The following is a 27,483-nucleotide window of genomic DNA, read 5'->3' as shown; positions in this document are numbered from 1 at the left end:
GCCGTTTCATTTCTCTCGTTTCTTGTTTGCTCTGCTAGGATTTACCCAGATGCCAAGCACTTACATACGATATATACGAATGTATGTATGTAATACCTCATGGCGATTTTAATTGAAACTGCCTGACATTTTTTGAGCTGTGAAATCAAAGTTTAATTTATTTTAATTAAACACATTTGTCAGAAAAAAAAACAAAAAAAAAACAAACACTCAAAGGGGAAATACACATTCTGGTTTTTCGGTTTCATAAAATATGACGATGACAGCATTCTGAACACAAGCTTCAATTAAATAGTTGTGTATGCGAGCCTAGGGTATACATATTTATATGATATGATAAAAATATGTGCACAATAGACTGAGAATTTCCATTTGATGAAGTTAAGCTAATCAAAGCTATTAAGCTTTTTTGGATCATTTCAACGTGCCTGGTTGAAAAGTTTCGATGTTTTCTAATTAAATTCTTGTTGTAACTGGCATTTTCCACCACTCTGTCGGATATTATTTCGTTATATTTCTTTAGTGAGCTTAAACCCCATTAACCGTCAAATGACGTGAACTCACGTCATTGTCACCGCACAATCCTGACAAACCTGACAAAGTCCCACATAGAACGCGAATAGAAATATGAATCGCAGAGTTCGTGCCCAAGTGCCGTCGGCATTCATTTCAATTTAGTGGCGTTGATTGCTGGCGACACTGTCAGATGTTTCACTAATTCAATTGATTAGTTTGCTGCCGATTTGAGTTGTGCCACATATATTCACCGCAAGCTTGAATTCAAATTGAAAAATATTTCTCAGCACTTCAGCAAATGTTTCCAGTTGCAATGCAATTTATTTGGCAAAATCTTTTTGCAGCATATTGTGCGGTATGCAACTCGAGTGCCAGATGAAAAGTTAAGGGAATTTTCGGTCATCCCCCAAACACACTTAGTGGCGAACATTTTGCCACTTGTGCACGAAGAAAATCTGAAAAGAAATTTCTTAAGTACGATTTTATGCAAAATTAATGAAATATGCATCTCCTTTTCCTATTCCCTGGCATTCTGCAGATGGCGTTGACATCATGAGTGGCCCGCTTCATCTCATTCACCCTTTCTAAGCCACTTGAGCCTTCTGAGTTCTGTGGCTTTAACATTCAAAGCCACTCTGGCCTAATATTCTTGTTGTTTAGATTCAGAAACTTTTATTTGTTGTTCGTTGCTGTTGTTGTTGTGCAGTCGCTTGTTATCACTGCATTTAAATGTGTGAAACTGACAGCATCAGCAATGCTAGAGACCGAAAGAGAGGCAGCTAGATGCGGCGTGAAAGAGAGAGTGCGAGTGGCAAGACGCAATTGCCACCATATGGTGTCAAGTGGCATTTTGAAATGCTCTCAATTCGTTTGTTTGTCGATTTGTTTATCTACGCAACAAAGCCCGGGAAGCATCCATAAGCTGCAATGCCTTACAGATGCACAAAGCGCATCAATCGGATTGTTACCCCTAATTAAAGTGCAAAATCAAAAATGGCTTACATCTGTTCTGGGTCAGTCAGAAATAACGCATGACGTAAGCGCATTCCAGAAAATAATAAAAAATACTAGATATTAAATTGCAAAAGGGTAAATAGCAAAATTAGCCCAGACTACTGGACAATGGATTCTTATTTTCAAAATTTATACATAGCTTTTAATATGAAATGTCTAAAATAATAAATACTTTGATTATAATATTGATTGATCAATTAAATCGACTACACAGACAAACTGCGATTCGAACTCTGGTTCCGTGACAAAATGCTAGGCGAAACCACTGCCAAAAATGCAGCCAAAGGGAATAAACTATTAATTAATTGAGTCTGCTATTTTCGTGTAAGTTTCATGTAGCATGTTGCATGTGGCACGATGCAGTTAAACATAATGCATCATGCAAACGGATGCAAAAACATAGTAAACAGAAGGCAGAACAAGCGCAGCCAAGAAAACCAAAACGTGAAAATGCCAAGAGCGAAACAACAATTTTCCACTGCTTTGGTACAATTAAAATGAAATTTTCATAATAATGTTAAAGACAAAGGCCAGCAAAAATGCACTGAAAGTTGGCGAAATATTTGACTGTTCGGCGTGCCTACAGTGCCAGCCACAATTCTGTGCACACTAAACATTTAAAATGTAATTTTAATTTGTTTTATAACTTCCTTAGGAAAGTTGCGCAACCAAACTTTTGATATCGCCAGCCTCCAAGGGAACAAATTTACGAAATCAAATGGAATGGCAAACCAATTTCAAGTACAACAAAATATCAAAATCAAAACAAAATGTGAGACAAAAAGGGGAGTGGGGGGTTCAGTTTATATGAGAGTTCAAACTTTTTGCTAGAGCAAAATGTAACACAAATCCTCTAAAGTGGGAAATAGAATGAAAACTTCGGAAATTTTTTCCCTACCCAACTGTCTGCGTTTTAAGGTTTGTTAGGGGGGTTGTTAAACTCATCATCAAATGAGATTATTTGATCAAGTAGCTTCATCTCCAAGTATTTTTGGTTGTACAAAAAAATAAACTTTTTCCACGACTGGCATTTCCTCTCAGGCACCCAAAACCGCAGCGGGTAAAACTTAATACAAATGAGGCGGGTTTCAAGTTAAATCAACCAAAGCTGGGGTGTAGGATGTCTGGGCCTAGATTGTAAAAAGTTTAGAGGGAAAATGGGAGATGAGAGGGAGCTTCTATAGAGATCTCGACGATAGGCAGAAGTGTATTTAGACTTGATTTTTTATGACCTGTTTTGGAGCCGCCTCCTAATTTCACAAAGATACGCGCGCCCCAAAACCCCAAGTTTATAATAATAATAAGAAGGAGCGAAGCTTCCGGAAAGTTCCCAGAAAGATACTAAAAAAATTAATCTTGAATATTTTAGTCGAACATTCAATACCCAGTCGCAGTAGCAAATTTGTTTTTTATTTTCAGGAATAGAAAACATTTTACAAGGTAATGTTCTAACGCAAAACGAGTTATTTATGTTTAAGAAACAGTTACGTTTGCCCAGTTCACAGGATACCACATAGTCCTGAGTTCCGGTGGTGCCTTGTTTCATTTTTAATTCATTCCCGTGTAATTTATTCATCAAGATAGATGGTAATAAGTGGTAAAAAGAGGAAGATATACGCACATAGCACGACAGCCACCACATTCTCTACATCCTCGTTGAAGCCTCAAGGTTGAATCACTTTACGGTTCGTTACATTTTTGGCCCAAAACTTTTTCCCTGGGTTTCGCTGCAGCCATCCCAACTAATTTCGACTTTCACTCTCTGTTCAGTTCGCTCCTGGGGCTTCTCCAGTGTTCCTGGCAATTTACGGGGATCTCGTCAGCATTAATTTTCATTACGCGTCGTCCTAACGATTCGGTTAGTTGACCTGACCATTGGCAATTTTGTAGCGCCAACTGCGCTTGAACTTGTATCCAGCGAAATTGCCAGCGACTAGCCGCTCTACTGCTGGCTAACACAAAAAAAGGACCCTTTTCAAAGCGCTCGCCCTAATGGGTTTGCCATCCTTTTCCTTTATCCTTGAAGCTTTAAGCTGCCATGAAAGGACCTCAGATTGTCATAAACGGTTGCCATAGCTCGCAAAAGAGTTAATTTGACCGCAAGCTCTCTTTTCTACTGCCTAAATTTATGACACACTAGACAAATGGAGTTATTTATTTTTGTGTATTTATATTAATTTTATTAGTTTTTTTTTAATATAAAATCATTTTTTTAAGGTAGCTTTTGAAATGAAATACGTATTTTCTCACTATGTTTTAAAGAAGTTTAATCTGAATAAATTACTTTAACAAGTACGAAAACGTGTATCTGAGTTTTCCCGAGGCTCTTTAAAACCATTTATATACATACATACATATGTACCAATCAATAGTATTTTATTTTGATATCGAAACCAAATTTCAAAGGTATGCAAAAGGTTCAATTAATATTCCATTCAATTTTATGGAATATATTGTCCTCCTTTGTGGCTTTTAAATCGAAGAAGAAAAAAGGAGCGTAAGTGAATTTGAATCGCTTTGCGTGCAATTTGCTTCGTCATAAATCATATTGAAATACATAAATACAGGGATCCAGAGAACAGAGCAACCAAAGATGGAATAAAGGGGAAGTTTGCTGAAGAAAAAAAGTGGCAAACTGAGGTGGTAACTTTATTTCAGCGCGTTTTCGATTCACGTGCTATGTGCAGCACCTGCAACACACACATACATACACACACACACACGAAGCCATACACACACCGTTTGGTGTGTATGTATGTGCAACTAACCCAATTTATTTGAGTGTGAAAATTGGCTTTCGCCCATTTTGAAATTCTAAGCTGTTGATGGCGTCGTTCAACCACACAGACACCGACACACATACACACACATACACACACATACACACACAAACACACACACACACACACATTCTACAAACGAACTGTATGCGTGGCCATTTTGTTAGAAAAACCGGAAAGAGGGAGAATACATCGTTATGTACTCACTCACACACACACATCGAATGAATCGCAGAGGTTGAAGACTTGGGCAGGGAAAATGTGTAAAACGCACGGATTAGATGAAAAATCAAACAGAAATGAAAGAGGATGAACGAAAAAAGCTTGTAGCATGCAAATGAATTCCGTTTGGATTGGCTGCCTATGGCAACTACTAAGTCTCATGTGCCTTTGACTTTTGCAGCTGTAAATGGTCTCTAGCCGTTAACAATTACTTAAGATTCGGAAAAGGGCCGAAAGCCAAGCACTTTCTGCATGACCATAGAATCTTTATCTTGAAAATGCATTAATATAATACAGTGATAAACAGAGCAAACCCGAAATGGTTTGCACTTGCAACTGATTTCGGGCAATGAACCGCTGCGATGATTTAAGGAGGCGAAATGAGGATGATTGGCGGTTGCCAATCTTTAATTGATTTGGTGCTCCACTTACACACATCACGTCACGAAGAAAGCAAATAGGATGATGCTGCCGCATGAAAACCAATTAAGTTTATTATTCATCAGCTGCACACATATACACGAGTACGTACATATATAAAAGATGTATCTGCATCTGTACGGCGAAGTCGACTTCTTGGCCGGCAGCGAAATTAAATGAAACGCAATAAATATGAATAATAATCGAGCGACTCGGCCTGGGAAATATGATGAGCGAAAACATATATGCCCATACATACGTATATGCACATGACAACAGGATGCGTAATTCAGATTGGTGAAAAAAGTCAATTCAACGCTTGCGCTTCGAGGAATCGAAATTGCAAATTTAATCACCTGTAAGTCTGGCAGAATGTGACCATGGCAACACTGTGCCAAATTCACTGGAAAAAATCCATTTATGTTGCCATCTAGCACTTCTCTGTACAGCTATCGTTTTTTTAAATGATTCAACAGCTTTCATTTATACTGCGCCTATATCAAATAAAAGATCTTAAACATTGTTATAATTTTTTTCCTCCTTGTGTTTTTTCTTGTGTATGGGCCATGTTTGCCATCGGCAGACATTTGATTATGTGTTTCGTACTACATCCTATTAACTGGAAATACAACCGTCATACTAACCCTATGTACCATCTTAAAGGCCTAGCTCTATTTCCCTTCGACTGTGCACTAATTTTTCCCAGTGCGTTGGTCCTGTTTGCCTTCGGCAGACATTTGATCATTTGTAACGCATTTTCTTATCAATTATTCCAATGCAAGAGACTTCTGCCCCCAGCTGTCCTGCCATCTTGCCTCCTTTGCCCTGATCTGCCGCTGGGTTCACTTCCGTTTTTCATCTGGTGGTAACATTCCACAGCCGCAGGCATGAGACTCAACCGCAAGTTGGGCTCGAAAGGCGAATGCCATAGCATCTAGTTGGCAAACTAACGAGTCTGTCGCAGTAGTAACAGCAGGAGGCAATGGAACCAACCTACACCACCTACAGTTGGCACTTCACCGCCCGCTGCCGGGTTTCAAGTGTCATAAATGAGAATTTATTCAGCCAGACATTGTCATTGTCGCCATGGAGCAGCACCGAAAAGCACGGAGGAGCACCGAGGAACACGAAGGAGCATGGTGGAGCATGGAGGAGCACATGGAAAGTGGAGACCCTGTGGCTGTGTTGACGCGCTCAGGTGGCAAATTTGCCATCCAGGTAGCCCGGATTCTGGTATTGTCAACTGCAACTGCCTCCCAACGGGGTTCATGAACTCTGAACCATAAATTTCATTAACAGCTGGTCGGCCGGCGACAGGCACTTCTGTTGCCGTCTGCACTGCGGATCACAGAGATTAGCTTATAGATTATATAAATTATAATTAAGCGAGCATACAATGTAGTCCATTTGTTTGCCGCCTTTGTTGGGCCGCATTTTGTGTGCTTTGACCTGTGCCGAAGCAGAGTTACAGGGTTGTACACAGAGAGAAAAATCTGGAAAAACAAAGTGTGCACCGATACTGGATCAAGTCTAAAAATCCGTGTATATGACAGAAGAAACGTATTTAAAATATATGCATTTTAAAATATATCAAATTACATTTCAGTATTTTTATTATTTTTGAAGACAAAGTTAAAATAGGATAAATATATTCCTATTTTAAGTGCCCCGAGTTAGAAAGTCCGCTAGCTACAAAAATATACTTATTGTTTTGCAACACATTTTGTGGTACATTTTACGTTGACAACAGCCATGCAATAACAATACCAAATACTTGAACTGTGTTCCCCCCCCATTTCGCCCACTTTTTCTGGCCCACTTTGTCGCATGTTGTCTGAGGTCGAGGGTCAGGCAGACGGGGGTCGAAAGGGCGAGGGGTGAGCGAACGAGATGGCCATAACTGACTGTTGTCAGGAGTTGCAACAATGCAAATGCCAAACGGTCACTGGTGCAACAACAGCAAAGCCATCTAACGATTTTCTAATGGACAAAAGAGTGGGGCAGTCAACACAATATGTGTTGACAATGCAGGAAAAAAGCAGAGCACAATTTGAAAAGTAAATGGCGAGCATATTTTTATTTAAGTTTAATATCCTGCACTTGGATACAAAACTTTACTTTGTACTCAAAGAACATTAACAGTGTGCTTAAAAAAAAAAATTTATTAAAGATAAATGAATAAATAATTTAAGCCTTTACAAGCTGCTGGAAATTCTCTTTAAAATTGTGATATTCGACTGTATTCATTTGAAGTTCAAATACCTGTGACCCCCTACAATTTCTCGACTTCCTTCAGCATTAAGCCAAATCTGCTGGTTTCTGTGTGCTCTTTCAATATAAAATAAGCTGCAAGAGCTAAGGGGCTAAAGGAAAACGAGAGCACAATCAAATCAAATATTTATATGCGGGCAAAAGACACAGAATCCTGAGTTTGGCTAAAACCTGGAATAAACTGCAAAATTCGTGGAGGCCGAGAGCAAACTTGGAATGAGCTGCTGCTGCTTTTTTGTGTGAGCCGTGTATTCTTCTTGTTCGACCATCTTGTTCTAGAGTTTGATCTAGATTTTCCACTGCTGCAAAAGTTGGGAAAGTTTTCCTCGGACAATTCAGCTTAACAGCGCCATAATAATGCGGAGAAACACAAGTTTTTTACGAGCCCATCGCTTGTTCGAACATTGGACTGAAATTAAAAAAGATTGTTTCCTACGCCGAACGCGTTTCCCCAAACAATCAGAATACAAGAATCATTCGAACACGTATTGCGAGTCTGTGTTTTAGCCGGAAAATCAATTTAGGCAACTTGAAAGGCCCTAAAATGCTGGAAGTAGCCTTTCGGTTCGCTTTGCTTTTCCCCCAAGACTCGTGATGAAATTGATGTGTATGTAAATGTATGGGCGGCAAAGCGGAAAAGACTTGCACTCAATACAATCAGGGCCGCCAAAAACAGAATCAAATGAAATTGATTTGTTTCCTTTTTCCTCTTTTAGCTCAATTTGGTTTTAAGTGAATAAGGAAGGCGGAAAAGGAAAAGCATCCATCGCGCACTTACACACACACTCACTCACACTCTTATCGCAAGTGCGTACTTTTCTCCCCTTTTTTTTCTTTAGCACACTTTTTGGGGTTTTCCGATTCGCTCGAATTTTTCGCTCATCTCAAACTGTTGGGAAAAGATTTTCACTCTGCTTTTCCTCCGCTTTCCATTTCTTCATGTCACTCCGCTTTTGTAAGTTTCGTAAGCGGGATAAGCGCACTGAGCCTGGCCAAAGCATAATGTAAGCTCCTACCAAAGCTGCACTTAAACTTTTGATATCAATAAACAAAAAAAAAAGAGAAGGAAAAAAGTGAAGAAATAACACTGTCTAAAAAACTGAAATGCCATTCTACACAAACAAAAACAACAACAAACTTAAAAAGGAATTGAGATAGCGAGAGGAGTAAATCAGTGACAATGCGCCTGAATGCAAAACTGCCAGACAGAAATTTTGGGTGCAAAGTTTTTCCGAAAGAGCAAAAAAAAATAAAATAAAGATGGCCAAGAAAAAACTCACTAAAAAGACAAAAAAAAAAACGAAAAGAAAGCAAATCTAATGCAAAAACTGTCATTTAGAGTTGCTCCTCTTATTTATTTTCATGTCAGTTGCACGTGCGTCAGATTCTCATTCCTTTTCACTTGCTCAAACTATTCATCTCTCTTTCCTCGGCCATTTTACCACGCAGCAAAAAAAAAAATGCTAAAATGACACGCTCACGTTTTACTTCACGTTACGGCTGCAAAGAAAATGATGATGATGGTGATGGCGATGGCGATGACGATGATGCTGATTCTGATGAGCACAATGAGAGACAGCAGGACACACCCCCTTAGACAGCTGCTAACTAAGGGAATAAAGGTGGAGGCGGTAGGTGAAATTCCAGGAAGGTCAGGTGATGTGATCACCTGCTGCCCAACACCCACAGCCAGCAGGCCTCATCATCATTCCGCCCGCGTTCGTCAACTTAAACTTTGCACATTACTTCAAGCAGCCGAAGCTTTTTGGGCATCTGCTGCCCGCTATGGAAAATTGATGGTCCACTCTGGGGACATACAATACATTTATTTATTAAAATATATATATAAAAAAGAAAAATAAAGCTCTTTGAAAATGGTATTTTAAATGTTTTAAACTAATCACACTAATCTAGGATTTACTTATTTCTTAGAACTGGAAAGGGATTACCGCTATTATTCACCAACATTTATTTATTAAAATATATATATAAAAAAAAGAAAAATAAAGCTCTTGGAATATGGTATTTTAAATGTTTTGAACTAATTACACCAATTCTAGGAATTACTTCTTTCATAGAACTGGAAATGGATTACCCCTATTAGTCACCAAGTCTTGGGAAATTCAGAATCTCAAGAAGTTCTAATGGATCACTCTTATCAGTTACAAAGCCCTGGAATTTAATGCTATTATTTAATAATAAATACTTTATACTCTTTCGCTCATTGATTAAATTAGGCAACAACTTATTCTGGCTTCACCAGTTTCAATTTTATCTTAATTTAATGCAAAATGTCGATTGTGTGTACGACGCAACACGGCAAAAGTGCAAAATGTCCTGTAATGCACGGACAGGCCGGAAAGAGATGGCTGATTGAGATTGACGGCGAACAGCGAAAGAGATGGCAAATGACAAAGAGGCAGAGACAGCTGCAAGGACATCCTCAGAACGATAATCAAGTACATGCCACTGGAGACATTTTGGTAAACTGTTTTCGCTTGATTGAATTGAATTTGGAAACAAGGCCTAAGCTAAAACAACACAATATAGCAGCCGAATAGAGCAGCAGTCAGCCCAACTCGACTGTCACAAAATCAATAAAACTTTTGCGACCCCCAAATGGAGCCAGTGAGCCAGCAGGACATCGACGACGAGGACGAGGACGAGGGTGCAGACTGAGAACGAGAACGACGACGACCTCTGTAATTCCGATCCAACTCTCGGCGGGCACATTAGCAACATGTGTTGCCCTCCAGCTGGAGCAGAAAGTAACTCAAGCCGTAGAGAAATTTGTTGCGATGCGAAATCATAGCAGAATGTTTGTGGCCAACATAAAATAGATATAGCAAATGGATGGCTAAATGTGTGTTTTGGCCCAAGGGCCAAGAAACCATGAATGCGGAGTGGGGCGGTGGTGGAAAATTACTTGGGTGTGCTTGAGTTTCGCCAAGAAAAGAGTCAGCTATAAATGACAGACACTCGTTGAGATTTATTATGTTTGGGGGCCAGAATAATTGGGTGTTGGCGCTGCTTAAAGGATTGCGTATTGCGGATTCGGGACATCGAATTTCAGATTTTGCGGCCTCCGAAGAGAGCAACGCAAATTTGCATTGCCAACCGAAACTCGCTGGCTGGCAACCAACTTTCTGAGATTAGAGCAACTGCTGTGGGATTGGGACACAGAATTCAGGATTCAGGATTCAGGATTTAGGATTCGCAAGCTGCAAGCGCGGATGGCTAACTAAATATTTGATGGCGAAAATGGCATCAGTGCAGCTCGAGTTTCCACGCTTTTCCCCAATTGCAATCGAAACGCAATGCGAGGGAGGTGTTTATGGGGCCAGAATACTCGACAGCGAAATAAAGAACATGGCAAGCAATTGCCAACAAAAGGGATTCATTAACAAAGTAAGAGATGGCAGAAGTGTGCACCGCGCCAGCGAATGGAAAATTGCGGAGGAAAATGCGAAGGAAAAGGGAGAACCAAGGCATCCGGTTGGAAGTTTATAGCTGCACAAAAAGAAGAAAGCAATTCAAGACAACAGAAAGAAGAACAAGAATAGAATTTCATCTCACACTTGTAAGCGCAAGTGGGTTTTCTCAAAAGAAAAAATTGAAATCAAAAAGAAAAATCTATGTATGATCCTTCTTGCCCAAGAAAGTTTTTCGATTTTAAGAAACAAAATTGAAGAGAGAACTCGACCATCAAATACCCATTATCCGATGGTCTGTTACAAGTATACCCTTCACTGTACGAGTAAAGGTTCTGAGAAGCACAACAAAACGATACCGAGTTAATTATAAACTTTCTAAGAACATATGCAGTTTGTTCCACTTCAATAATACCAATTATAATAATTTCCAAGAATGTATTTTAACCCTGATAGATGTATTCAATTTACTATGTAAATTGATATAAATATGTAATAATTAAATGGTAAGGAGTGTTCTGTGTACACAACATCTTTAGCAAGGACATTTGGTATGCAAGTGCTAAGACACCTGATACCATCATTACAAACTCAAATAAAATAAAATTCAAACAGAGTGTCAAGCCGGAAAAAATATAGGAGAAATATAAGAGAAATAATAAACAAATGATAAAACGGCAAGTTTCGCATTACAAAATTATATTTATGCCAGAGCTCGGTTCCTCGCATAAATACGCCCACTCAGATGCAGATGACGATGGTGATGGTGATGATGATTATCTAATGTTTGCACAGTAAAAACGAAATTTAATTTCTACAGTATGTTTGTGGAGGCTATAAAAATATATATACATATATGTATGTGCCATATTCCGCTCAACAATTTTTGGGGTAGATGTAAGTGAGATAGAAAAAACACGAGCGCTTTCGGACGACTGTCTCTCTATCTCTTTCGGCTGCTCGTATCGCCTCTCTTTCGCACATTTATCATAAATATACCGTCATTGGGATTTGCATTTCATGGAGTGACACAATGGCACAGTGGTTTCGGGTTGATTACTGTCTAAACATGCTCCTAATCCTATATAATCCCTGAAATATTTACTTTTAATTAACAATTAAATTCTAGAATATCCGCATAACATTTGTGTACCTTTATCACATTGTTTCAACTAATAGTCCCATACATAACTGGCCAATCTCCACGGTAAACTTTTGCGTAGGTATGTGTTTTGGCCAACTTTTATTTTTATACCCGTAGCATATTTATTCAGTATGCGTTCAGATGGTTGCTAGCTTAAATTACGGCTCGTTGAAAACTTTTCACTTGGCGAATGCGAATGCATAGTGAAAAAAAACGAAAACATCATCTGGCAAATGTTTGCAATTTTTTTAAAACGCCCCTTGAAACCGCCGAATTATGTGGGGAGTCTTGACAAAATGTTACCCTTGACTGCGAAATTCCCCCGGAGCATTCATAAATATTGACATTGGCGTCGTGGGATTTTCGTGAATTTATAACCTGCCAGTAGGATGATTTCCATTTGATAACTGAGAGCATAACTTACACAGTGGTGGAGTGGCAAAGGGTTTCTGTCGAATCAATCATTTTAGAATGGCAAACGTACCTGAAAAACAAACAGAAAGGATATATAGAGTGAGAATTGGAGTGTAAATAATCATTTATGCATTGCGAGCGTAAACAACTTTTTGTCTGGGCAACTAATCAACAGCAAGTTCAAACAACTTTTTCAATATGTTTGCATTTCAAGACCCAGACAAGTGGTTGTTGTTAGACCTAATTCAAATTTTATCCAACAAAGGACATCGGTAAATACAGACAATGTTGATCCCTCTTCGACTGGCAATTGTTAAACAAAGGCCTAACAAGTTGTACATTTCGGTTGCCTTGAATGAACTTTCCCAAAAAGTTTCGGACAAATATTGAATTCAAATGAAAGCAGACTAAGAACTCTAAATACTTTATCCATTCACATTCAATTGCACTTTTCTGCGGGAAATGGGAAAAAATGCACCCTGGGGAAATAAAATTGTTTGCAGTATTTATGATGCATTTGGCATTTTAATTAAATTCTTTGCCCATGGCTTGATGCGGTACAGTGGGAGCCATTTATTACGTTTCCAGCACACACAATACACTCTTCATTCTCTGCAGCCGTATAAAATGCGCTATTTATTGCATAATTAATGTCAATTTTTTCAGTCTGTTTATTTTGTTTTCCTCCATCTGCATGATGTTTGCGAAATGCTAATTTTTGTAAACAGAAAGTATTTAAAAGTAATCATTTTGGTTTAACATCTGGTTGTAGAAAATAAAGGCCTAAGGAAATTCCCAAAGTAAACAGTGGGGAATGAGCTCGGGAACTTTATCAATGTCTTTTATTGACTTACTGTAGCAAATCATTGCATTGATTGCAATAATAATTATAAATGTTACATAAAGAACTCCAATTATGTGAAAGGTGTAGAATGGATCTTATACATATTTAGTTTATAGTTAAATAAGACTGCCACTTCTTCTACCCAATTTTAATAGGATAAGTGTGAAAACAATACCCTCGTTAAGCTTTTATCCCAATTAATCGAGCTCTCAATCTGATACCATATATGGAAGCCGCTACTGAGCTTGCACATGGCTTATTAATTAGCCATAAATTGAGCCAACCGAGGACATAAGGTCCAGGCCCACAGCTCCTTAGCATTGCAATGGATGGACAATAGATGGTCATTGTTTGGCTCACATCAGTTCAACTCAGTTAAGTTCGGTTAGGATTGCTGCGTCGGTTCGTTTTGGTTTCCTGTAACCAGAGCACAACCCTTTCAAACTAATTGCAAGACAAAACAAACCATTTACAAAATGCTTAAGCGACACAACCGCAAACACGAGAATATGAGACGAAGACGTCCCATCCGTTTCCCTTTTGCGATTCGAGTCCCAGAACTGGGCATTATGTGAGTCACATTATCTAAGCCTATTTCCTCATTAACTCTTGGATGTGTGGGTGGGTGGCGTACTTCTTGCCCAGTTTCGCCCCCTTTCCCCCGGGGATGTCCCTTTTGTAATATCACTCTCGGCTTCTGGCTTCTCCTCTTACTTTCCAACTTGGCCCGTCGACTTGACTGAGTGCAATTCTATGGGCTTTGCCCCGTCTCTTGTGCTCAAAGTTGTGCTTTTTCATGGCCAAGAGGAGTCATAAAGCAACAACAAAAAATATGGGAATAGTAGGAGACATGTTGGAACGGGCCAGAGGTGGACCAGATATTATGACACATGGAATAGTTAAACAGCATTTAAAGCAGGGGCGGCGCTTACACGCAGCTTAAAATGTCACATACTCCCATTACTTCTTCTATTGTATACACTGCGAACAAATTGTAGTATCTATATTCTCCATTTACCAAAATGTTTGCTTAGGATAATTCAACTTTCAGATTGCTATTCTTGCAGTGTCCTGCGCAGTGCATTTTTTTATTCCCCACTCACACAATTGCATTAGTGGGCGAGCGCAGGCCAACAGTGTGGCAGGCACATAGCTCTCATTAGCATATGCCACAAGTCAGTCTGGGATTGTGTTTTTTATTGCAGGACAGAGAGCCAGAGACAGAGAGGGTTGCGTAGAAAGACAGAGACAGAATGCCAGGGCTTTGTACTTGCCTTTGGCATCTGGAAAAGAATTTTTTCTTGTCTGTCTGTCTATCTGTCAATCTTGTTGCCCGCCCCACTTAAATTATCCAGACAATTAAAATGTTTAAATTTGTTTACTCCGCACAAAAAACGTAAAACACACAGTCATATTTCAAGGCACGAATTGGTTGAAATGAATACAAACACTGAAATCAGACGAAAGCAAATAAATATCCAACGAACAGCTGCTGTAAATTATTGGCGATTAATTGGGCGTGCAATTAAAATGCGAAATAAATGCTCAACAAAAAAGAAACGTAGAATTTAATCAAATAGACATAGATGTGCATAGAGCAAAAATCAAATACGTAAAATTCAACAAATATTTATTTCGACTTTCAGCAATGCTTCGCTCTTCATTTGCTGAAACCTGAAAAGTATGCAACATATGCAGATGCAACCAAATGTGGCATAAAATGCAATCCCCCCACGGTATTAACATGGCCATAAAAGCAAAAACACCGATTGAAAAACATACAAATGTGCATTGATTTTGTCCATTGCATTGTTGGTAGTAGTTGGTAGTGCCACCGATTTGCGAAGTGCACAAAAACACAAGTAAATATTAAACAAAAAATGCAGCATGAGCTGCAATAAAATGAAACACTTCTTTGTTTTAAAATAATTGCCCGGGGGAAAATATGCATCAATGTACAACACTCATATAAGAGTTCATAAAATCTCACATTTAAATTTCATTAAAGATCAAAGGCTGAGCAAATTTGGCTGCCCCACGAAATTCAGAAAGTAGTTCCTAATTTTGCAATGCAAACAAATCTTAAACTGGAACAAACATCTTCAAAGAGCTAATGAATACATTTCAAATGATTTTCAATTGGTTTGCAAAACATAAACGGTATTGGGGAGCTGGAGCCAAATTTCCAACTAATCAAAAACCAATTCAAACAATTCACAACGAACAGAAACAGCCGCAATCTAGGTCACTTCTGGAATTTGTATTTTGTTTTATTATTTTGCATTTTAATATCGCCGGTATTTGGACCATGAAATACCTGCAAAATACCGCAAAGCATTGATTTTCTTTCATGTACATGTACTGCCTGTTTATTCGTGGGATTTTCCACGGTTTTTCCGATGCGCAAGACACCGTAATTGAATCATTGGGTATATAACAAAAGTTAAACGCAAGCCCACCGCTCGCTTGACAATCGATTGGCATGGAAAAACCCTCGGAAAAGCCTCAATTCGACATGCAAAGCTCACATTTCCCCACGAGGTCACACCTTATCCATTAACCATTTTGGTTTTCTTTTTTTTTTATGTATATTCTGCTCCACCTTCCGTGCAGTAATTAAAAAAAGGGTGAATGCATAAGCCGTTTAATATTTCAACAAAAATGGATAGCCATCCATTGGTGCTTTAGCACTATTGGTAATATTCAAACTTGGCACTTTTTAATTCTGGGAAAATGCAAACATAAACAAAAGCAATTTGCTTTATCAATATTCATGAACGTATTGCCTCCTCTCGAATGACCATGAATATGCAATAAATGGTTAGCAACCAAATGTAACTTGCAAACGCGAGGCACCAGCAACAATGTCGAATAAAGTAATAAATTGTTGGAAAATGCACTTGGCCCAATGCGCATTAGTGGCAAAGTTTGCGAATGGGAAAAACCAAAGGTATCTGTCGCCATTTGCACCTGATATGTCGCCCTTCTTCAGTTTTCCCGCGCCCTTTGAACGTGCCGAATTGTAAATGGATTCTTGTCATTTTCCTCCTATCTCCAATTCCCTTTTCCTCGCCCGTTTTCCCAGCTTGTGAAAATTGAAATGTGCACTCGAAATCCACAGCTCCGAAAGACAAATGGCGAATGAAGTTCGCAATACGTGTGTATATTTGAATGTGAGACAGCATTAACAAGTAATTTGACACGCAACGAACGGGTCACTTTTTGAATGAAATCAAAGCAGCAATAAATGTAATTTCGCAGCAATCATTTTAATGTTAATTTAATAGGTTTTTTTGGCTGCTCAATAAAAGAGCCAAGTCACAAATGAATTTATAATTAAGATCAGAAAATAGCTTGACTTTTGATATCGATAGAGTGTCACATGTTGTTTTATTCAGCATTTCGAAAGATAACTTCAAACTATTGTACATATTTAATGTGCGAAACTTTTTCCATTTACCCGTCAAACTTTCAACACAATCACATGCGCAATTTTCCCCGTTCAAGGAAGCTCTTAAAGTTTTGGGGTTTCCCCATTTTCAGGCGACATTTTAACAGCATCTCCACCAGCAGTAACAGCAGCAACGTAATAAAGTTGAAACAAAGCCTCGGCTGTCGATAGTGAAATGGGTCGTCATAAGGCAGATTCCTGGATGCAGATGCAGGGTTGCCAGGCTGCCCGCAGTCAGTCAGTCGGCGCTGTGTTATCGCTGCCATTTGTGTGCAAAAGTTCTACGAACTCTTCGTCCTACATCTTCTGGTGCCCCTCTGCCATCCACAAACCAAACTCCAGCACCTCCGTAGCCTTTTTTGTGGTCCTCTCGTACTCATGACTTTCTATGCCAACGACGTTTGCTGTCAAAAAATCTTCAATTAAACGCAAGCACAAAAGCTGTTGCAACAAAAAATAAAAAAAATATGCCCATACAAAAGGAAAAAAAAAGGTGGAGAAAGAATCAGGAGAAAGAGTGCAGAAATGAGGACGTTCTGAGGGAAAGCACATGGCATGAAGGTGAACTGCAAGAAATATATCGGAGGTTTCAGTATTTCAAGTATTCAGATGAACGTTGAATGTTAATTGTTAAAGGATATCCAATTTATATGCGTCTTTCTTATAAAGAATTTACAAAAACATAAACGATTTAGGCTCGTAGTAATCTTTGATTTTTGTAAGAATATATGGTTATAGTAGTAGAGCTATATGGGAACGTATATTTCCGCTTCATTTTCCTCAGTGTACCCTTGTCAAAGAGGGCAGATGGGAGGTGTTTGTGGTTGCGGATTGCCAGCTGAAGTTGGAGAACGCAATGGAGACTGCTGCATTCAACAGCAGCGAGCGGTGCGGCGCTCCAAATGAGACCGAGCGCCACTCGCATAGCAAGACAATGATGTCAGCGGCAGTGCGCCAAGACCAGAAAGACCAGGAGCCACCATTCCAGGAAAAACCCGGCGAGTGCGGATCAGGCAGGCCATGAGCAGACGTGGCCAGAATCAACGTCCGTCCACATGCTGCTGGCAAATGACTAAGGCCAGGGATTTTTCAAACAGGGCCGAGAACGCGAAAACCTTCTGTGGGATTCCCCACTGCAGTCGACCACGATTCCTAGGCATCAATTTACTCAACCAACTCAACAGGTTTGATTTAGGTAGGCAGATTTTAGTGGATTTTTGCGTTTAATATTAACTCTTTAAATTCAATTAATGCCACATTGCTAGGTTTTAACAAGTATTTAATGAAATGGTTATCTACGCTGCTATTTCAGATAGAAATTCTGTTCTGTAGAGTATCATAAAAACTTAAATGCCCAAAGCACTTATCTGGCAGAGATTTTGACTTCCCTTTCTGTCTGCGACACTCTCTCAATGCAATGTTGGCTCAGTAGGACTTCCAACTGATAAGGAACGGAATTAACTATCGCCCCACGCCCTTTACCCTCTTTTCCGGAACTTTTCATTCCAGCAGTCGGTCCGGTACGGCTTCATCCTTATCTTTTCGCACTCGTTTTGCTACTATAATTTGATCTATCTGTGGGCTGCAGCTCAACGCTTTTCCGTTTCAGGAAACTGCATCTCAAAAGGCACGCAAAAGTCCTTTTGAACTTTTCTCTCAAAGGGAAAACTTGCGATCTACTTTGTGGACAAAGGAGGTATCCCATCAAAGGGGATAGGTATGAAAACTTTAAGAGTAGTGACATGGATAAAACATTTCGATCAGTTTATCAAACAAGAGTGGTGGTTTATTTCGAACAGATGAATGTTGTTCAACAATCTGGGTTTGAGGAGATGTACCCCACGCCTGAAACTATGCAGTGACGTTTTAGAAAATTGGAATTCCCCGCCATGGACAAACTCAAAGTAAATATGTAACTCGGCCAAACGGCAAAAATGGCACAAAACGTGCTAAAACTGAAATACATTCATTCAAACAAACAAAAAAAAACTGAGGGAGGGATAGATGAACAAGGACAACATGCAGGACATGCAAACATTTTGGATTTATAGAATGGGTATGTACACTCAGTTTCCGAATTGAAACTTGAAACATTTTTTTTATAAATGGTATTATTTTGGGTAGATAAGACATTTATCTATGGCATATATTTTGGTGCATCCTAAAATTATAACAGCCTTACAGCCATGAAATGTAAGGTGCGAACGGAAAATGAATATGCAAAACCGTTGTTCATTTATTGGACGAACCTTCTTTTATAAGCATTCCGCTAACATTCGTCAGCCAAATGAATTGCACTTAATTGAAACGATCCCAACGCCAATCGATTTATGTTCTATCAAACGATTGACATTGAAATGCCAAAATAGACCATTATTCAGCAATCCAACGAGCCTTTACTGTACTTCCTGTGTGTGCTACTGTGCATGCCAATCGAGATGGTATAAAAACAAGAAGAAATGTTCGTGCATATAAGGAATTAGCCAGCCAAGTACGTGGCACATGGCTCCATTTCCCAATTGGGACTGCCCCACAACATTGTCGCCACTTTTGTTGCCGGTGGGTTATTGCTGTTGGCAAATAAAGCTAAGTAGGCAAGCACATGATTAAAAATGCACACCCACACACACACACACTCGAGTGTCCAAAAAAAAAAAAAGAAAAGAGGGAAAACATGAAACGCGGTCTCTCTGGTCATTAAACCCTTCTCAATACCCACGAGAGCCCCAACGCCAAGCGAAATCGAACCTTTCAGAAGCCACAGCAATGGAGCCCCACACCCCAAAACTGGGGGCTTATCGAAATTCGCAGTTTACTTAGTCTAGAAAAATGTAATTCATCCCCTGCTTCGCCATTTAATGCCTTTAATCGAAAATCCGATTGCCTCGCCCATGGAATTAGAATAATTGAAATCATCACATTACTAAGGAATGTTGATAAGCCCTCAATAAATTGACATAGGGCACTTGAATTTTTTGAATTATAAAGAACTTAAAGGAAAAATGATAATAAAGTTACGTGGGTCTTTATAAAAGAACACCCAATTTAAAAATTAAAAAAAAAAATCAAATTCAACACAAAGAAAAACTTGCCCCTCCTCAGCTGTCAACAAAGTGAATATTAAGCAAATCCCGATTTCCAATCAGCCTTTCAATTGTTATTTCAGCCACCAAAATCGGATATCTGGGCCACTTGGGCAGCGTGATTGATTGCAGGTAGCCCATTTCACATTACAAATTCCACATTTCCCCACATTTTCAGGGGCCCCTGTTCATTGTTTTCGTAGCTCATTCCGGCAGATTTGGATCACACCGGGATGTAAGTATACAAAATGCAGATTTATTACATGTTTAGTTAGCTTGGTCGGGAAAAAAGGAACCACACGGGGAAAAAACCTTAAATCCCATTTACTCCCCCAACTAATTACGAATTTAAATTTATTCAGGCACAAAAACAAAAAACATGGCATGTTCCTTCCATTCAAAGTGCATAACAAATGTGAGTTCATCTGTCTCTCTCTCTATGCCTTTCCCACTCCCACCCACGCACACCAACACTTTTGGTTTATGTTTGCATACTTTGCGGTTCTGGGACTTCCGTAAGCCCGAGATAGAAACCAAAAAAAAAATTTAAAAACTATAGAGAGGGCTGATGAAAAATTTACATAAATTACAGCAGACTTGACCGAAGCTGAAATGAAATACTCTTGCTAAACTGACTTATATCCAATCCAATTTGGAGTAAACATCTTGGAGATAAAGGTATTTGTAAGTTAAAGTACAATTAAGTTATTATTAAATATATTTGCTGCTTACGAAACATCAAATTAAACGTTTTAAAGTTTAATAAAAATACTAAGGTATTTCTGATGATAAATTTCAAACAGAAACAAAGACAAAATACCTTACTATAAAAATTTGAAATATGCTCTAAAGTATGGAAACTTTCTCCGCAGACATAAATCATAAGTCCGATTTAGATGGAACAAATTTAACAACCAACAAATCCATGCTAAACGGATTTTGGCAAGTGCAGCGATGTCAGTAAGAGTGTGTTAAACCACAGATAAAAAAAAAGCCGACGGAGTGATTTATTAACTGCCATTGAATTAGATGATTAATTTTGAGAAATCTGAAATCAATTTAGGTTCAAGTGCATCAAACAGCAAACTGCTGATGGTTTAGTCCCTCTTTTGCCACTACTTTTTTTTTTAGCCCCAACGGAAGTCAAGTAGCAACAAATAAAGGTAGAAAAAAATCAGTCAACAGTCATTGGCCCATGGGTAATTTGAAATGCAAACATTTTGCTCCTCTCTTGGCCAGCATTGGACAACTTCCTTTCGGTTTGGCCTGCCGCACAGCTGCTGCCAAGTGAGAATTGTTGGTTGTTGGGGAAAAAAGGAGCGTATAAAAAAAGAAGTAATGAAAATGTAAGCAACACTGCAAATACACGCTATATAGGGCTATATACACACACCGACTATCAGCAGCGACAACAAAGCGAACGTGGAAAATTGAAAAATGTGAAAAGGCAGCCCCAGCAGCGCGACCAGCGCAAAAAAAAAGGAAAAAAGAATGAGGAAAATTGTGTGAGCCAGGGCAAAAGCAAACAACATTTGAAAAATATTACGAGTATTTGCATATGAAACAGCAAGCAGGTTGAGGGGTAAAAAACGCCACAGGCTTTTCAAAGGGAGGAATACACAGAAAACAACGTCTGAGCATAAACTTCAAGGCAAACCGGTAATCCTTTCTTAATAACTTATTTTTCCAGTAAATATGGTGGCTAGCATATCTTCATTTTAAATCAGCTTTTACAAGCATATTTTAAAGCGCCCTTTTCAAATTAAAAACTAACATTTAAAACATAGTATATGAATGTATGTATTATATATATAGAGTAGCTTTAGCTAGAATGCTACATATTTGTTTCTAGTAATATTCAATTGTTTCGGTCGGTGCAGTTAGGAGGAGATGCAATGTAAGGATAGGGAGCTAGCGCCATCCACGCAGCTCATCGTGTGGCAAAGCCAAAGCAAAATACCAAACGCCAGGTCTCCCCCCCATGTCCCTTCCTGTACCAAAAGCCAGCCAACCATTCGCCACCCACTTACTACCAACAACTCCTCTTGTCCACGCAACCAGCGTAAAATTCAAAGCAAGGCGGCAACTCTGGCAAGAAAAAGAACAAAATCTTGCTCCCATTTGAGGCGTAAATGAAAATGCTAATTCACTTTAGCCGGGTGACGCCAGCGGGATATCTATTTACATCAAATGATAAACTTTTTACAGGCCATTAAAAGTTGATTAACCAAGGCCAATGTCAAACATACATCGATTTCCAGGCATAAAATCTAACAATTACTATTATAATACAATAAAAATGTTTTAGATAATCTAATCAAAAATGGGATTCAATTAGAAATAAAATATTTTAGAAAGTCATAAAAATAGCAAACCAACAGATTTTGGCAGCTTTTCAATTCAGAATCAGATCAGATTTCAAAGTAACTCGATTCTATTCGTTATGATCTTACTTATCTTCTTTTTTGCAAGATATCTTTGCAAAGTCTGCATTTCCGAGTTCCAAGTAGCGATTGCTACTAATCAGCAATTGATTTGCACAGCTTTCAGAGCATTAGTCATTACACCGTATACACAACTAAACGATCTATGGACTCTCATGATTCTCAATCTGCGATCAGTTTTAGTGAGTCAGCAGCAATCGGAAAGACGAGACCCAAATGCCAACACTTGCCATTTGCATACGTGACCCAATCGATGAAAATCGGTGGGGAAAAGAAGCCAAACGGAAAGGCGCACAGAAAGCAGACAACAAATGCGATTAAACTTAAATTAAAATATGACAAATAAGCATAATTTAATGGCTCGCACACTGATGTAATTTTGGTTGCCCGTTGCTCGTTGATAACAATTAAAGCGTCAATGTCGAGGGCAAAAACAACAAACCAACAAACCAAAAATGGACAGCAAACAGTAGTGACCAAAAGTCAAAAGCATGAATTATGCATGCACTTTTTCAACGGATTTGCTTCAATTTTAATGGGCAAAATTACCCGCAAAAACCGTGAAATAATATAACATTTTTAGAACACTTACGCTACGTTCATGTGTCTGACCCAATATTAAAACACTTTCATGGGTCAACAAATTTATTATGCGATGTTATTAAATTATTTAGCGTTGGCAGTAACAAATATTTACAATTGATCAAAAAGCATCCCGTAAATGTATTCCATAAACTTCACCTAGCGAAATAAATGCATAATTTAGTTTGCAAATGTTATTATTATTCAAGAATTTCTAGCTCACAGTCTCATTAGCTTTTGCTAGAAATAGGAGTGTATATTGATTAATTTGCATTGAATTCAATTTGAAATATTGTTTCCCAATACGTATTTCACAGGCCAATTTTATTCGACTTTTTAATTAGTAGCCATAAATTCGTATAATCTTCACAGAAATATGTATTTGATTAGAAAATGTCTGTTCGTGGGGCAATCATTTTTACTGCTGCTTTATTTCACATTGTTCAATGACCCGAAATGTGAAACATTTGCCGGCTATCAGTTGCTATATTGCTCTGCTTCCCAACATCAGAGCACTTGAAACTTGAGTCGTGTCAATAAACCGAAAAAGCCAAAAATCAAAGAGCAGCCAGACGGAGCAAAACACAGCAGCTGTCAGAAGTGAAAAGGGGAGTTACGGGGGATTTTCGCAAACTTTTTGGGGAGCTGCAATCTGTTGCCGCAACTTCAGTTGCAAGTTGCAACTTCCCCGCTTTTCGGGGCGTAACGAGTTTTATGTTTCCCCTCAACGCTTCTGGTCCGTCGATCGAAACAATGACAATGGCCCTTTGGGGGACTGCATTTGCCGGAATTCCCCAAAAATTGAATAAAACGCCAAGAAAAGACCAACGGCCAGAATATCTAATCAACAGGACAGGGAAAAACCGCAGTAATGCAATGAAAAGTTATAGTACACATACGACTATTAATTATATGATTAAATATATATTATTATATATATTTCTTTTGATTAAAAAATTACAGTGAAAGTCCCAGTAATAAAATATTTTGCCAAATGCACATCGTTCTTGCTCTCAACCGTAGACTTTGTCGCACAAATAGCAATGAGATCATTTAAACAAAATAAACGCCATTACCTATAATTTGGTATTTAATCTCCAGGCGAGTTCAACTGACCTCAGGCCGGGGATTATCGTAGATCACTCACATCGGAACGCGATTCGTTCTTTGTTCGAGCGATTATTTACGACTCTGTATAATAGTATTTTCCTTATCAAATCGGAAACTGGCAGAAAAACAGATTCACTGCGAAATGAGATGACGCCCACTCTGGCCAAGGTGAGATTGTTAATCTTAATGTTGATGTGCGCGAGAAAATAGCTTGAGATATGTGCTCGATATTTTTTTCTCATTTTCCAAAACACTTAATTACCAAAATTTTTCCAAAAATAGGCCAATAATAAACATTTTACGGCTGAAGCTAATGCTTAAGTTGTATAATTGCGTTTGAAATTCGCTTGCAAAAAGCTGTATAAATTTTCGTGAAATTTTTCCGTGACCAGGCGTATAAACAAATCTGCATTAGTATTTGTTTCAGCCGCTTTTCTCCCACCTCCCTTTTTCCCCACCACTCGATTACCGTGCTGCGGTGTGTGTGCAAGAATTTGCGTCGGTTTTTGTGGCCATTGCGTGGGCGTTCCAAAACACACAATAGGGCTGTAAAATTGTTCCAAAAGCTTACCAACTGTGTGGAAAACCTATACGAAGCTCCAATACCCCTAAAATAAATGTACATTTGTTTAATTCGAGCGAAGAATATTCTACTAATTTAAGATTCACTAATACAAAATATGTAACTTTATTTTATTTACAAATCCACTTACATGTAATACCATATAAGTGTAATATATTTAACAAAAATATCTGATGACAAAAGTGAATCTAGAGTATTTCACAGCTACATACATAGGGAGGAAAAGGTGAGAGTTTTCGTTTTGGAAAGGGAACTGGAAACAGAAATCGAACAGTCGGCTGGAATGTGTGCAAGTCTATTGAAAACTCATCGACAACATCAAACAAACAACAATAAAAGCGGAAAAGCCCAACGAAAAGCGCATAATTATGAAAGTATGCGAAGCGCGTGGGCGAACGGGTTGATAAAGATGCGGCAAGGCGGAGATGAAGAAGTGAAGAGGCGGAAGCAAAAGGGGGCGGGGCGTCGACTAACTGGGCTCTGTTGTCATTTGACTTTTGCGCGGGGGCGGTTAACTCTTTTTCAAGCGTTTTTCTGTCGGCTTTTCCGTGTTAATGATATGCAAACAAACACACAAAAAAAAACAAACTCAAAACGCACAGCGAAAAGTCAAATGCTACAACAAGAACAACAAAAAACTAGACAGGAAGTACGCGCAATATACAAAAACACAGTTGCGAATAAGGGAGAAAACGGAGAATCCGAGAGGGGAAGCTAAAGAAATCAACAGAATATTTTGCGCGCGATTTGCGTCAATGAAAATTGAAATGGCAAACGCAAAAAAATGGGGAGACAAGGTGGGGAAAAAGTACGGGAGTAGGCGCAATCGGGATTGGCACGTCCTCCATGTTATTTATAGCAATTAAAATCTGGAAAAATATTCCACCCCAAATAAACAAAACTCAACTGCGAATTATGAAAACGTTGAGTGCGCCACATGACCCCATCGAAAAATAAAATATCTATTTTTAGTAACCTTATCTACAAAATTGATCTCTAAATAATAAACCCTTCGAACCTAAACATGTTAATGGTATAGGATTCTAAATGCTGAATTTAATTCTATGTACTTTTATCACTGAAAACCAACATTAAATATACGAAATATTTAGGACATTCTGAAGGAACAGTATCCAAAACAGTTTTACCCTTTTATAAACAAAACGAACATGAAAATAAATGGGAAGGAAACTAAATCAGCAACAGTGGGACACACGAAGAGGCCAATAAAAATGAAAACAAAATTGTAAAATCCAATAAAACAGCACACACACGCACGTTACAGCGCGGAAGAGGTGTGAGTATGTGTGCGTGTGCGTAAGAGGAGGTGGGTGGAGGAGAAGACATAGAGGAAGAGTTGAGCTAAGAGTGGGAGTAGATGGCAAGAAGCAGAATCCACCGTATAAACATACATCCATATGTACATATGTATGTACAAGTTGTCCGTCAGTAAACCGCAAAACGAAACAAGACGAAGTCGAACATATGAAACAACAAAAGCAACAACAAAAGCAACAGCACAAAAACAACAATGAAAAGCGGCAACAACGCATGTTTATTGACATTGCCTTACACTACCCATCTCTTTCTGTCCCTCAGTCGACCCTCTCGTTCGCTCTCTTGCACTCTCTCTTTCTTTCCCACAGAACACGGGGGGCGGTTGCTGTTGTTGTTGTCGCCTGCCGGCCAATATGTATGTATGTATGTATGTATTCATTAATGAGACGTTGCTTGTGTGTTTGCGCTGTTTACCTCAGCAGACATGCAACATACAATCAAGCATACATACATACATACGTACAGACAGACATACCAACAAACGCCGCCTCAGCAGAAACTGAAATCTCGAAATCATACGGGCCAAGAAACCCAAAGAGACGGAAACTCAGACAAACTCAGCCCAAAGACCCAGCCCAAAAGACTCGAGACGAGGTCGCGAGAGTCCCCTTTCGAAACCGAAACACTGGCCTACAGGGGGTCCGGTACGTATGGTTCCAAGAATCCCCTATGCCGGCACTCGCAATTAGGGATCCATCAGTCATCCTCGGAAAAGCTGGCCAAGAAACTCTCTGGGTAAACCAAATTGGCCGTCAATTATTCACAATACCCTAAACCTGATAAGATAATATCTGTTCCCATTTTGTTGCACAGTGTAGACAAACTTCTCTGGCGGAGTGTTCGAACTCCGTACGTTTTTGTATTCTGCCTCTTCTTCTTCAAAGTTGTCTGCTGCCTACACACACAAGCACGCACTCACACACACACTTACATGCCGCCAGCACATTTTTTATGCAGGTTTCTGCTTCTTCTTTGCCTTTTCGCTTCATTTACAATTTACAACGAACTCTCTTTCCATCTCTTTGCACTGTGCTCTTACTTAGTGTCTCTCTTATGGTTTTGGTTTATACAGCAAATGTTTATGCTTGTGATTTATTTGCGGTGGGCCTAAGGTTGTTATTTTAATTAAATTGTATTTATGGTCTGGTGACAACGAAAAAATTCGGCAAATTTATAAAAATGTTTTTGTTACAGCAAAATTTCAAGTGCTCCCCTCTCTTTTGGTTTGTTTCTTACCTCTCTTTTTTGTATCTCTCTCTCTTGTACACATGATCTTGTTCTGGCTTAATTAGCAACTGACGCAGATTACATGTGGGGATTTTCAATTGAACTTAGATTACCGTAATTAATCTGCTGCTTATGTGCTCGTGTGACATTTAATAATAAATAATGAAAATGACAAACGAATCTTAGATAACTTTTTGACATTGCCAAGTCGCCATTTGATAATTGCACGGTTTTTATACCCGTTACTCGTGGATTTAATACTAGATTCGTTAAAAAGTAAGTAAGTAGTTGTGGAATGATTTTCTATCGCCCCCAAAAAGCATTTTTTTATGAAAATTTATCAACTGTCCGTCTGGACTTGAAATACATTTTACAGAAGTAATGATTGTAAATATGACTACAACTGTTAGGGTATCTAAACTTCGCTTTTCCTCTTCCTTTCTTCGTGTAAACAAAATTTACAAAAAGGTGAGACAAGACAGAAAGCGAAAAGATGGGGGAAGAGATAGAAAGAGACGCAGCGAGCAATTGCAAGTGCATGACCACAACAACAACATGAGGCACGAATGCTGGTGCAAAGGCAAATGAAAAGAGACACACGTGAATATT

General features: G+C 38.9%; 1 protein-coding gene and 1 long non-coding RNA gene across 5 annotated transcripts in view; both read right to left on the bottom strand.

The window, feature by feature from the left end:
* The window catches only part of LOC120447076 (syndecan), an 88,399-nt gene that overhangs the window by 56,634 nt on the left and 4,282 nt on the right, over positions 1–27,483 (bottom strand). The gene's annotated exons all lie outside the window — the stretch shown is intronic.
* LOC120447078 lies at positions 11,375–27,029 on the bottom strand. Its single transcript, XR_005615909.1, has 3 exons — positions 26,884–27,029; positions 11,808–12,282; positions 11,375–11,746 (listed from the first exon to the last, which is right to left on the bottom strand). It is a non-coding gene; the product is annotated as an uncharacterized LOC120447078 (long non-coding RNA).

This window comes from Drosophila santomea, chromosome 2R (assembly GCF_016746245.2).
Source record: "Drosophila santomea strain STO CAGO 1482 chromosome 2R, Prin_Dsan_1.1, whole genome shotgun sequence".
Taxonomy (NCBI): Eukaryota; Metazoa; Arthropoda; class Insecta; order Diptera; family Drosophilidae; genus Drosophila; species Drosophila santomea.
The sequence above is the reverse complement of the archived record's forward strand: the minus strand, read 5'-3'. Positions and strand labels throughout refer to the sequence as shown.